The sequence below is a fragment of the Narcine bancroftii genome, chromosome 1, assembly GCF_036971445.1.
Source record: "Narcine bancroftii isolate sNarBan1 chromosome 1, sNarBan1.hap1, whole genome shotgun sequence".
In the NCBI taxonomy this organism is placed as follows: Eukaryota; Metazoa; Chordata; class Chondrichthyes; order Torpediniformes; family Narcinidae; genus Narcine; species Narcine bancroftii.
In genome coordinates, this window is record NC_091469.1 from 283,209,678 (window position 1) to 283,219,735 (window position 10,058).

Genomic DNA, 10,058 nt, shown 5'->3' on the forward strand with positions numbered 1-10,058 from the left:
TTTCTGCACCTGTAATCCCAGATCTATCTGTAGCTGTAATCCCAGATCTCGGTGTACCTGTATTCCCAAATCTCACTGTACCCATAATCCCAGATCAATCAACCTGTAATCCCAGAACTCTCGGTACCTGTATTCCCAGATCTCTCTGTACATATAATCCCAGATCTCTCTGTATCTGTAATCCAAGATCTCTTTGTACCTGTAGTCCCTGACCTATCTGTATCTGTAATTCCAGATCTCTCTGTTCCTGTATTCCCAGATCAGTCTATATCTGTATTCCCAGATCTCTCTGCATCTGTAATCGCAGATCTCTCTGTATCAGTAATCCCAGATCTCTCTGTATCTCTATTCCCAGATCTCCCTTTATCCATAATCCCAGATCTCTCTGTATCTGTAATCCCAGATCACTCTGTATCTGTAATCCCAGATCACTCTGAATCTGTAATTCCAGATATCTCTGCCTGTAACTCCAGATCTTTCTGTACCTGTAATCCCAGATCGTGATGTACCTGTTATCTCAGATCTCTCTGAACCTTTAATCCCAGATCAATCAACCTGTAATCCCAGAACTCTCTGTACCTGTATTCCCAGATGTCTCTGTAACTTTTTTCCCAGATCTCTCAATCTATTGTCCCAGATCTCACTGTATCTGTATTCCCACATCACTCTTTACCTGTAATCCCAGATTTCTCTGTACTTGTATTCCCAGATCTTTCTGTATATGTAATCCCAGATCTCTCTGTATCTGTATTCCGGGATCCCTCTGTATCTGAAATGTCAGATCTCTCTGTATCTGTAATCCAAGATCTCTCTGTATCTTTAATCCCAGATCTCTCTGTACCTGTAATCCCTGAACTCTCTTTATCTGTAATCCCACCTCTCTGCCTGTATTCCCAGATATCCATGTATATGTAATCCCAGATCTCTCAGTTCCTGTGATCGCAGATCTCTCAGTATCTGTAATCTCAGATTTCTCAGTTCTTGTATTCCCAGATATCTCTGTACCTATAATCCAATATCTCTCTGCACCTGTGTTCCCAAATCTTTCTGTACCTGAAATCCAAGATCTCTCTGTATCTGTAATCCCAGATCAATCTACTCTAATCCCAGATCTCTTTGTATCTGTATTCCCTCATCACTCTCTATCTGTAATCCCATATTTCTCTGTACCTGTATTCCCAGATCTCTCTGTACCTGTAATTCCAGATCTCTTTGTTCCTGTATTCCCAGATCTGTCTGTACCTGTATTCCCAGATCTCTCTGTATCTGTAATCCTAGATCTCTCTGTGCCTGTATTCCCAGATCTCTCTGCCCCTCCGCACTCCTCAATTCCCTGCCATTTACTGTGTACATCCTACCCTGATTCACTCTTCCAAAATGCAACACCTCACAATTGTCTGCATTAAATTTCACAGCCATTTATTGGCCCAATTTTCCAGCTGGTCTAGATCCCTCTGCAAGCTTTGAAAATCTTCATCACTGCCCACAATGCCTCCTATCTTTGCGTCATCAGCAAACTTGCTGATCCAATTCATCATGTTATCATCCAGGTCATTTATATAGATAACAAACAACAATGGTCCCAACATAGATTTCTAAAGCACACTACTCGACACAGGCTTCCAGTCTGAGAAGCAACCATCCACCACCACTCTCTGCTTTCTTCCACCAAGCCAATTTCGAATCCAGTTTGCAACCTCTCTATGTATACCTAGCAACCTAACCTTCTGAACCAACCTCTCATGTGGAACCTTGTCAAAGACCTTACTAAAGTCCATATCGACAACATCCACACCCTTTCCCTCTTCAACCTTCTTGGTAATTTCCTCAAAGATCTGTACAAGGTTTTTTAAACATGACCTACCATGTACAAATCCATCCTGACTGTCCTTAATTAGCTGATGATGGTCCAAATATCTATACATCCTATCTCTCAGAAATCCTTCAAATAATTTTCATACTACTGATGTCAGGCTCACTGGCCTGGTTTACTTTTGGAGCCCTTCTTAAACAGCAGGACAACACGAGCTACTCTCCAATCCTCCAGCACCTCCTCCATGACTAAGGACATTTTGTATATCTCTGTCAGGGGCCTTGCAATTTCAATACTCGTCTCCCTCATGGTACAAGGGAATATCATATCTGGTCCAGGGGTTTATCTATCTTTATTCATTGCAACACAACAAACACTTAAACTCCATATGTTCCACAACACATCCCAAAGGTGGTATGTTAATAGCCTCTTGTGCATAGGTTAGTCCTATAGCATGTTTCCATGCTCTGTCTGTGACTTCATGATTCTGAAATAATGTGGAAACAGAAAAATCCTCTGCAACCTTCCCCCTGATTCCTCCATATCAAGCCTTTGCCTTTTGTATTACATTTTGATCTCTTCTCCTTTTCCTTTTGGGGGTGGGGATGGAATGGATGAGGGTAGAACTGAACCACAGGTGAATGTGCATTGACCATAAGGCATTGAATCCTTACCTGAGGGATCATTGTTGTGAATAGTGGCATCAGCAAAGAAACCAGGTGAATCAGGTTGGAGGAAGCAAGTGGGAGATGTTTAATCAAGATGAATACGGCAGTAAGTGGGGAAATTAGTTCTTCTCCCTTGAATAACTCACTCTAGTGCAATAGGTTCTGAGATGGCAAATGGCGACCATCAATACTACCTCCTGTCTTCTACAGCCAAGCTAAATTTTAATTAGTGGACTCAAATTATCAATTATCAAATTAGCTCCTTTTCCATAAAGGTATGGTTAGAAATCTGTAGGGATGTTGTATTTCTTCAAGGAGCTGTTGAGCACCTCCTTGAATCTTTAGATTATGAGAGATTATGGGTGATCAAACACTTTTTCCTGCTTGACCCACCAGCAGATTGTGCTTGGCCTCAGACTCCAGCATCTGGAGCTTCCTGTGCAACATCACTGAGTCCCAACTATTAACTTGCAAGAAGAGTTACCAGTGACTAGAAACTCAAATGGACCAGTGACAACAACACAGTGGCCTCAAGAAAAAGTCATAATATCTTATTTATAACATTTTCCTTGATTTAAGAATGGCCTCATTAGTTAAGATCAAGAGAGACTGGGAACAGGAATTGAATCTTTCATTCTCTGACAAGGTCTGGGATTCCATTTGAAATTTGATTAATTTGACCTCCCTTTGTGTATGACCTCTTATTGCCATTTAAAATGGTCCACAGTATACATATGTCTAAAGTTAAACAATTTCATTTTTACTCTGATATCTATGTGACAAATGTAAAATTGCTGAGGCTTCTTTGATTCATAGAAACATAGAAAATAGTTGCAGGAGTAGGCCATTTGGCCCTCCAAGCCTACACTGCCATTCATTATGATCATGGCTGATCAGTACCTGGTTCCTGCCTTCTCCCCAAACCCCCTGATCCCCTTAGCCACAAGGGCCAAATCCAACTCCCTCTTAAATATAGATAAGGAACCAGCTTCAACCACTTTCTGTGGCAAAGAATTCCTTTGATTCACCACTCTCTGAGAGAAAAAATGACCTGCATCTCAGTCCTGAAACACTTCCCCCTTATCCTTGAACTGTGACCCTCTGGTTCTAGTTTTCCCCAACATCAAGAACAACCTTCCTGCATCTAGCCTGTCCAATAAGATCCCCCACCTCAATCTTCTAAATTCCAGGAGGTATAAACCTAGTTGATCCAGCCTTCCTTCATATGCAAGTCCTGCCATCCCTGGTATCAATCTAGTGAACCTTCTTTACATTCCCTCTCTAGCAAGGATGTCTTTCCTCAGACAAGGAGACCAAAACTGTACACAATACTCCAGGTGTGGTCTCACCAAGGCCCTGTACAGCTGCAGTAGAACCTCTCTGCTCCTGTACTCAAATCCTCTTGCTATGAATGCCCACATACCATTCGCTTTCACTCCCTGCTGTACCTGCACGCCCACTTTCAATGACTGGTTCACAGCGACACCCAGGTCTCGTTGCATCTCTCCCTTTCCTAATCAGACACCATTTAGGTAATAATCTTCTCTCCTGTTCTTGCCTCCAACGTGGATAACCTCACATTTATCCACATTATATTGCATCTGCCATGCATTGGCCCACTCACCTAATTTGTCCAAGTCACCCTGCATCCTCTAAACAGCTAACCCTGCCACCCAGCTTCCTGTCGTCTGCAAACTTGGAGATGCTGCTTTGTATTACCTCATCTAGGTCATTAGGCTTTTTCAGGTGCATTCTATGCTAAGAATGTGCCTGAAGAAGCAAAAGCAGCCTTTTAAATTGCCGTTCAGGTGGTAGCGTTTAAAGCTCTGAGCACACTCTGGCTCCTGCCCAATGTCAGCTGTGATCCCGCCCACTGACGTGATGTCATTTTGAGCGTGACAAGAAGGAACACAGGAAAATGGCAGACCCTGTGCAGGAAGGAGACACTCAGCATTTCTGAGTGTTCAGAATGAGATACGGCAGATCCTTGGTAAGGCTATTTGTGCTGTTAAAGCTCTTCAATCATCCTTGAGATCTGAAAATCACATGGGTGCAATCAGGAGAAGGTTCATGCAAAGGTTGAGGGCAAGAAGACAGCAGTTAGTGGTCGAAAGGCACGTGGAGCGTAAACGCCGCAGACGAAGGCGAATGCTGCTAGTCAGTCAATTAGCTATGGTGACACATCGGTCTCTCTAGAAGTTGAACCGACCACAAGGTGCTGAGTTCTGGAGTAATGTCCTCACCCAATTTGATGATGCTGAGTGGAGCAGACACTTTCATATGTCGCGTGGCACCTTTCACTTCATGCTGGAACTCATAGAACTTCACCTGAAGACGCATAGACCCGACTTGCAGCGACCATTGGAGCCCGGATTTCGATTACCTGTGGCCTTGTGGTGGTATGCCACACCTTGTGAGTTTCGATCCATCAGTACCATCTTTGGAATAGACGTCAGCACCGTTTGCATGGTGGTGCAAGAGGTGACTGCCACCTTGAGGAAGTTCCTCGGTAAACATTTCATCTCCCTGTCAAGTGGAACGCGTCTCCAGGAGACCATTGATGGCTTCGCCTAAAGGGGATACCCAATGTGTGCTGGTGCCATTGATGGGTCACACATTCCTAAAGGGATCACCCAGTGTGGATGCTGCAGCCTACTTCAATCGCAAAGGGTGGCATTCGGTGGTTCTGCAAGCAGTGGTTGACCACAGATTTTGGTGAGTTAAACCTCTACATCACATTTCCAATCAATATAACTTTATTGTGTGATTTCCACTGTGATTTCCATTCATGTTACAGCTTCTCAGATGTATTTGTGGGGTGGCTGGGCTGCACGCATGATGCCCGAGTGCTTGCCAACTCTCCTCTGTATAGAAAAGCAGAGGACCAGGGCGGATACCTCTTCCCACGTGAAGTGTGTTTCAAATGTTATGCCTGCTTGCTGTGTCAATGTTCAGGTGCATGAATTAACTACATTCTGCATCTTTGTGCCTGCAGGTGTCCAAGGATGTTGAGGGAGTGGAGGTTCCAACGCATCTTGTGGGTGATGTGGCATACCCCCTACGAAGCTGGCTGATGAAGGGGTTCACACAGCGCCAAGTACTGGATCAGGATCAGCGAAGATTTAACAAGGCCATTAATTCAGCAAGGATAGTGGTGGAACATGCATTTGGCTGTCTAAAAGGCTGTTGGTGATGCCTGTCCAAGCATTTAGATATCTCTACCGCCAGATGATGTGTTTGCCTGCTGTGTACTGCACAATATATGTGAGATTAACAAGAAAGACTTCCCTTCAGAGTGGACATTGGTTGAAGCAGATGGTCCTGCACCCAATAGTCCAGATTGTGCTGATCAGCAAGGCCATGGGCACCAGGCCATCCATTCTGCAATCATGTCCATCCTGTAAGGGTATGTCCCTGCTACCCAGCTCCCCATTTTCATGACTTGTACCCCCCTCCACTCTCTCCACCCAATGTGGTGACATGAGCCTGCTGCCTGGGATGTCATGTGCTCTCATGAATGAAGGGGAGCATATAAATGAAACTTGTGACTTGTGTGCTTGTCAAAAATTTAATAAAATTTAATAAAAGACGTTCTTTGAGAAATCACAATGCCTCATAAATATCTGAGGTAGATATCGCAATGTTAACATTTCACATCATTCTTAAACTTGAAGGAAACCATGAAATGGACAAATAACAGTGCAAATCCACTCCACACTTGAACACAGCAGATCAAACACTGAAACAGTAAACACAACAAACACCTCCACCCGGCACCATAGCATCTCACTGCTGAATGTTTCCACCCTTAAAGTGTCGGACATAACATTGCACTTATGAGGGGCTTCATGAACAACAAAAGTGAACAGTGAGTTACCAGCATTAAGGATGTTTATTCCGACACAAACCTCATTCCAGCATTGAGAGGAACAAGTTGGAAGGGGAGGATGAGGAACCGGTCTCGGACCCCAGCATCTCAGTCATGCCAAAGCGTCCACTACTGTGATGCACTGGTGTGGAATGAAATGGCATGCTGGATGGAGGGGCCAGGTACATGAGATGAGGCTGACCACATGACTGGGGGATGGGGATGGGTAGGCCTCCAATCGCGTGACCAATCTGTTGAAGATGACTGACTGTCTGTCCATTGCGGCACTCAGTCCCTGAAGGGAAGCTGCAAACTCAGATGTCGACTGGGCATGCTTCTCCACTTCGGAGCAGAGCGTGGCTTCCTCCTCCTCCCTCAGGTTAGCGAGCATGGCTCTCTCTGATCCAGCACCTCCTCTGCACGCTGGCAGTCTCTCTCACTGTCCTCCCTGTCAAGTGCCAACATCATCACCTGCAGCTCCTTCGCGAGAACCTGCCCCTTTGTCAGTCACTGGCGCTTGTGTCTGGGACCAGAGGCTGTGGGTGGAAACACGAAAACTGCATCAGCATTGGACTTGAGTGCTTCTCCATAAACACAACCTCAATCCTACTGTACCTGAGTTCTCTGTTGAGAGTACCGCTTCGCCACTTCCAGAGACAGTGACTTCTATGCTTCCTCTCTCGGAGGCATCCAAATCTGTGGGTGCCGGGTCTTCAGCGGTGGCTTTCTCTTCCTGGACCGGCATGTCTCCTCCATTGCCACTGGGTGAATCCTGAGATCCCTCAGGGATGAGCACTGGAGATTCAGGGGTCTCCAGAGCCCTGGCTTCATTCAAGGGAGTAGCTGAGCAGCCAGCCCCCCAGGGAGTGTGGCACTGGTCAAAGTACTGCCACTCCTTGCGCCCATTGCCACTCCTCCTGTTGTGGTCCAGGACTGTGTGGAATTTCTTCCTCATGCTCTTCAGCTTTGTGACCACCTGATTTTTACTGCGCTTGTGCCCTTGTGCTGCAAGCACTTCGGACAGCTGCTCAAAAGTGGGACCATCCCTAACTGTCCCAATGAACTCCTTTTCGTAGGATTCCTGAGTCAGATGGTCTAGAAGCAGTCTTACCTCTTCTTCAGACCAGTTACTAGCCTTTCTTGGAGCCATTTTTCAAATGCACTGTTTTCCTGCACTGCTAAACAAAACGACTGAATCTGCACTAGCTTGCCTGCACAATGTGCCTCAAGATTCGTGCCAGGCGTCTCAGGCTGATGACATCACTGCCACGTCAGCAGCCTGACCTTTTAACATCCGCTTTCAGCCCGCTGCATTCAGGTGGCTGGGGGAGCCACTGAGCTGAGCTGATTATCCCTCTCAGAGGAGGGTTACGTAGATTGCCTCAAGAGTGCCTCCTGCACATTCAGGTGGCTCAAAGCAGCCGCATATTGCCTAAACATGTGCTTTACCTGCGGGGCAATTGGCTACCTGAAAGTGCCTATTGATATATATTGTAAATAACTGTGGTCCCAGCACTGAGCCTTGTAGTACCCCATTAGTTACTGCCTGCCATTCCAAAAAGAACCCATTTATTCCTACTCTTTGCTTCCTGTCTGTCAACCAATTCTCTATCCACCTCAATATCATCCCTCCTATACCGTATGCTTTAAAATGGACTTGCCCTAGTTTAGAAAAATTTGGAAAGATATTTTTCAAACATTATCGGTGATTCTTAAGGTTAATTGAACCTTGCCCTTTAATTGTTCTTTTCGGATAATTTCAAGAAGATGATGTTTTACTGACTCCGTCAAAACCAAATTTTATCTTTTACTTCATTGTTAGCCAGATATGTAATTTGGATTAAATGGAAGGATAATACTTCACCTATACATACACAATGTTATGTCTAGTTTAGAAAAAAATTAGATATGCATTTAAAGATTGAAATATTAATTTCCTAAAGACAAGAGGCCCTTTTATAGACCATTAACATAATCTAAAGTTTTAGGTTTCTGCTGTCTGTTTCCAGGTTGTTGTCACTTGATGCCCACACATGTTTTTTTTTCAGTCTATGTGGTTTTTTATTTCTTTTTCTTGTAATTTGTATTTCATTATGTAATTGTACTGTTTAATTTTTGTATTATTGTAAACATCAATAAAAATACCTTAAAAATAAAAAGAGCAAATCAGAGATTAAACAAGAAGTCTGCAGATGCTGAAGAATTGAAACTATAAAGTGGAGGAAGTCAGCAGGTTTGTGCAAGTCTGATGCGTGTTCCTTATAACTCCTGCCACTCCAAATCCACATTTTTCAGGCCCGAAACATTGGCTGCATTTTACTTCGTAAACGCGCTGCACAATATGCCGAGTTTCTCCAGCACTTCATAATCAGAATTTGTTGTTATGGACATGTTCTAAAATTTGTTGTTTTGTGGCAGTATCACAGGGCAAACATTCATATAAATCATCTTACAAAAAAATAAATAAAAATAGTGCACAAAAAGTCTGTGGTTCATTGATTATGCAGGAATCTGATGACAGTGTGGAAGAAGCTGTCCTTGTGCCGCTGAGTGCTCGTTTTCAGGCTCTTTTCTTCTTCCCCATGGCCATCAGATTCCTGAATAATCAGTGAACCAAAGACACTGCACTATTATTTTTATTAGTATTTTATTTTTATAGTAATGTCATAGGATGGTTATAATCTGAATGTTTGCACTATGATGCTGCCACAAAACACTGAATTTCATGACTTGTTCATGACAATAAATCCTGATTCTGTACCTTTTTCCAGATGGTAGCAGAGTGAAGAGGACATGGCCTGGGTGGTGACGGTCTTTGAGGATAGAGGCTGCTTTTTTTAAGACACTGCCTCATGTAGATGTCCTCGATGGAATTAAGTCCGATGCCTGTGATGTCGCAGGCCGAATTAACAACCCTCTGGAGTTTATTCTTGTCTTGAGAGTTGGTGCCTCCATACCAGACAGTGATACAACCAGCCAGAACACTCTCCACGGTACACCTGTGGAAGTTTACAAGTCTTCAGTGATATGCCAAATCTCCTCAAAATGCAGTCGCTGGTGAGCCTTCTTTGTGATTGCATCAGCATGGAGGCTCCAGGGCTGATCCTCTGAGATGTTGACACCCAGGAATTTGATGTTTTGACCCTCTCCTCTACGGAGCCCTTGATGAGGACTCGGTTGTGTTCCCCAGACTTCCTCCTGAAGTCCACATCATCTCCTTGGTTTTGCTGCCAAGGTTGTTGGAGTGACCCCACTCAACGAGCTGATCCATCTCCCTCCTATACACTTCCTCATTGCTGACTGTGATTCTGCCGACAACTGTGGTGTCCTTGGCAAATTGGATGTGCCTGGCCACGTGGCCGTGGGTGATAAGCGAGTAGAGCGCTGGGATAAGCCTACATCCTTGGGGTGGCCCTGTGTTGATGATCAGCGGACAGGAAACGGTGTTTCCAATTCGTACTAACTGGTCTCCGATGATGAAGTGAAGGAGCCAGTTGCAGAGGCCCAGGGTTTGAAGGTTGTTGCCTGCGGGAATAATGATGGTTTATGCATGGCGCCAATTACACCCCCCCCCCCCCCCCCACCAATTTGCCTCCCCCTCACCATCTGTGGCGGGGTAAACTGCAATGTCATGGCCAAGCCGCTGGATGGAGCGCCAGCTGCTACCTTGGACTGCACGAGGCTGGCTGGCAGAGGTAATGCCACCTCC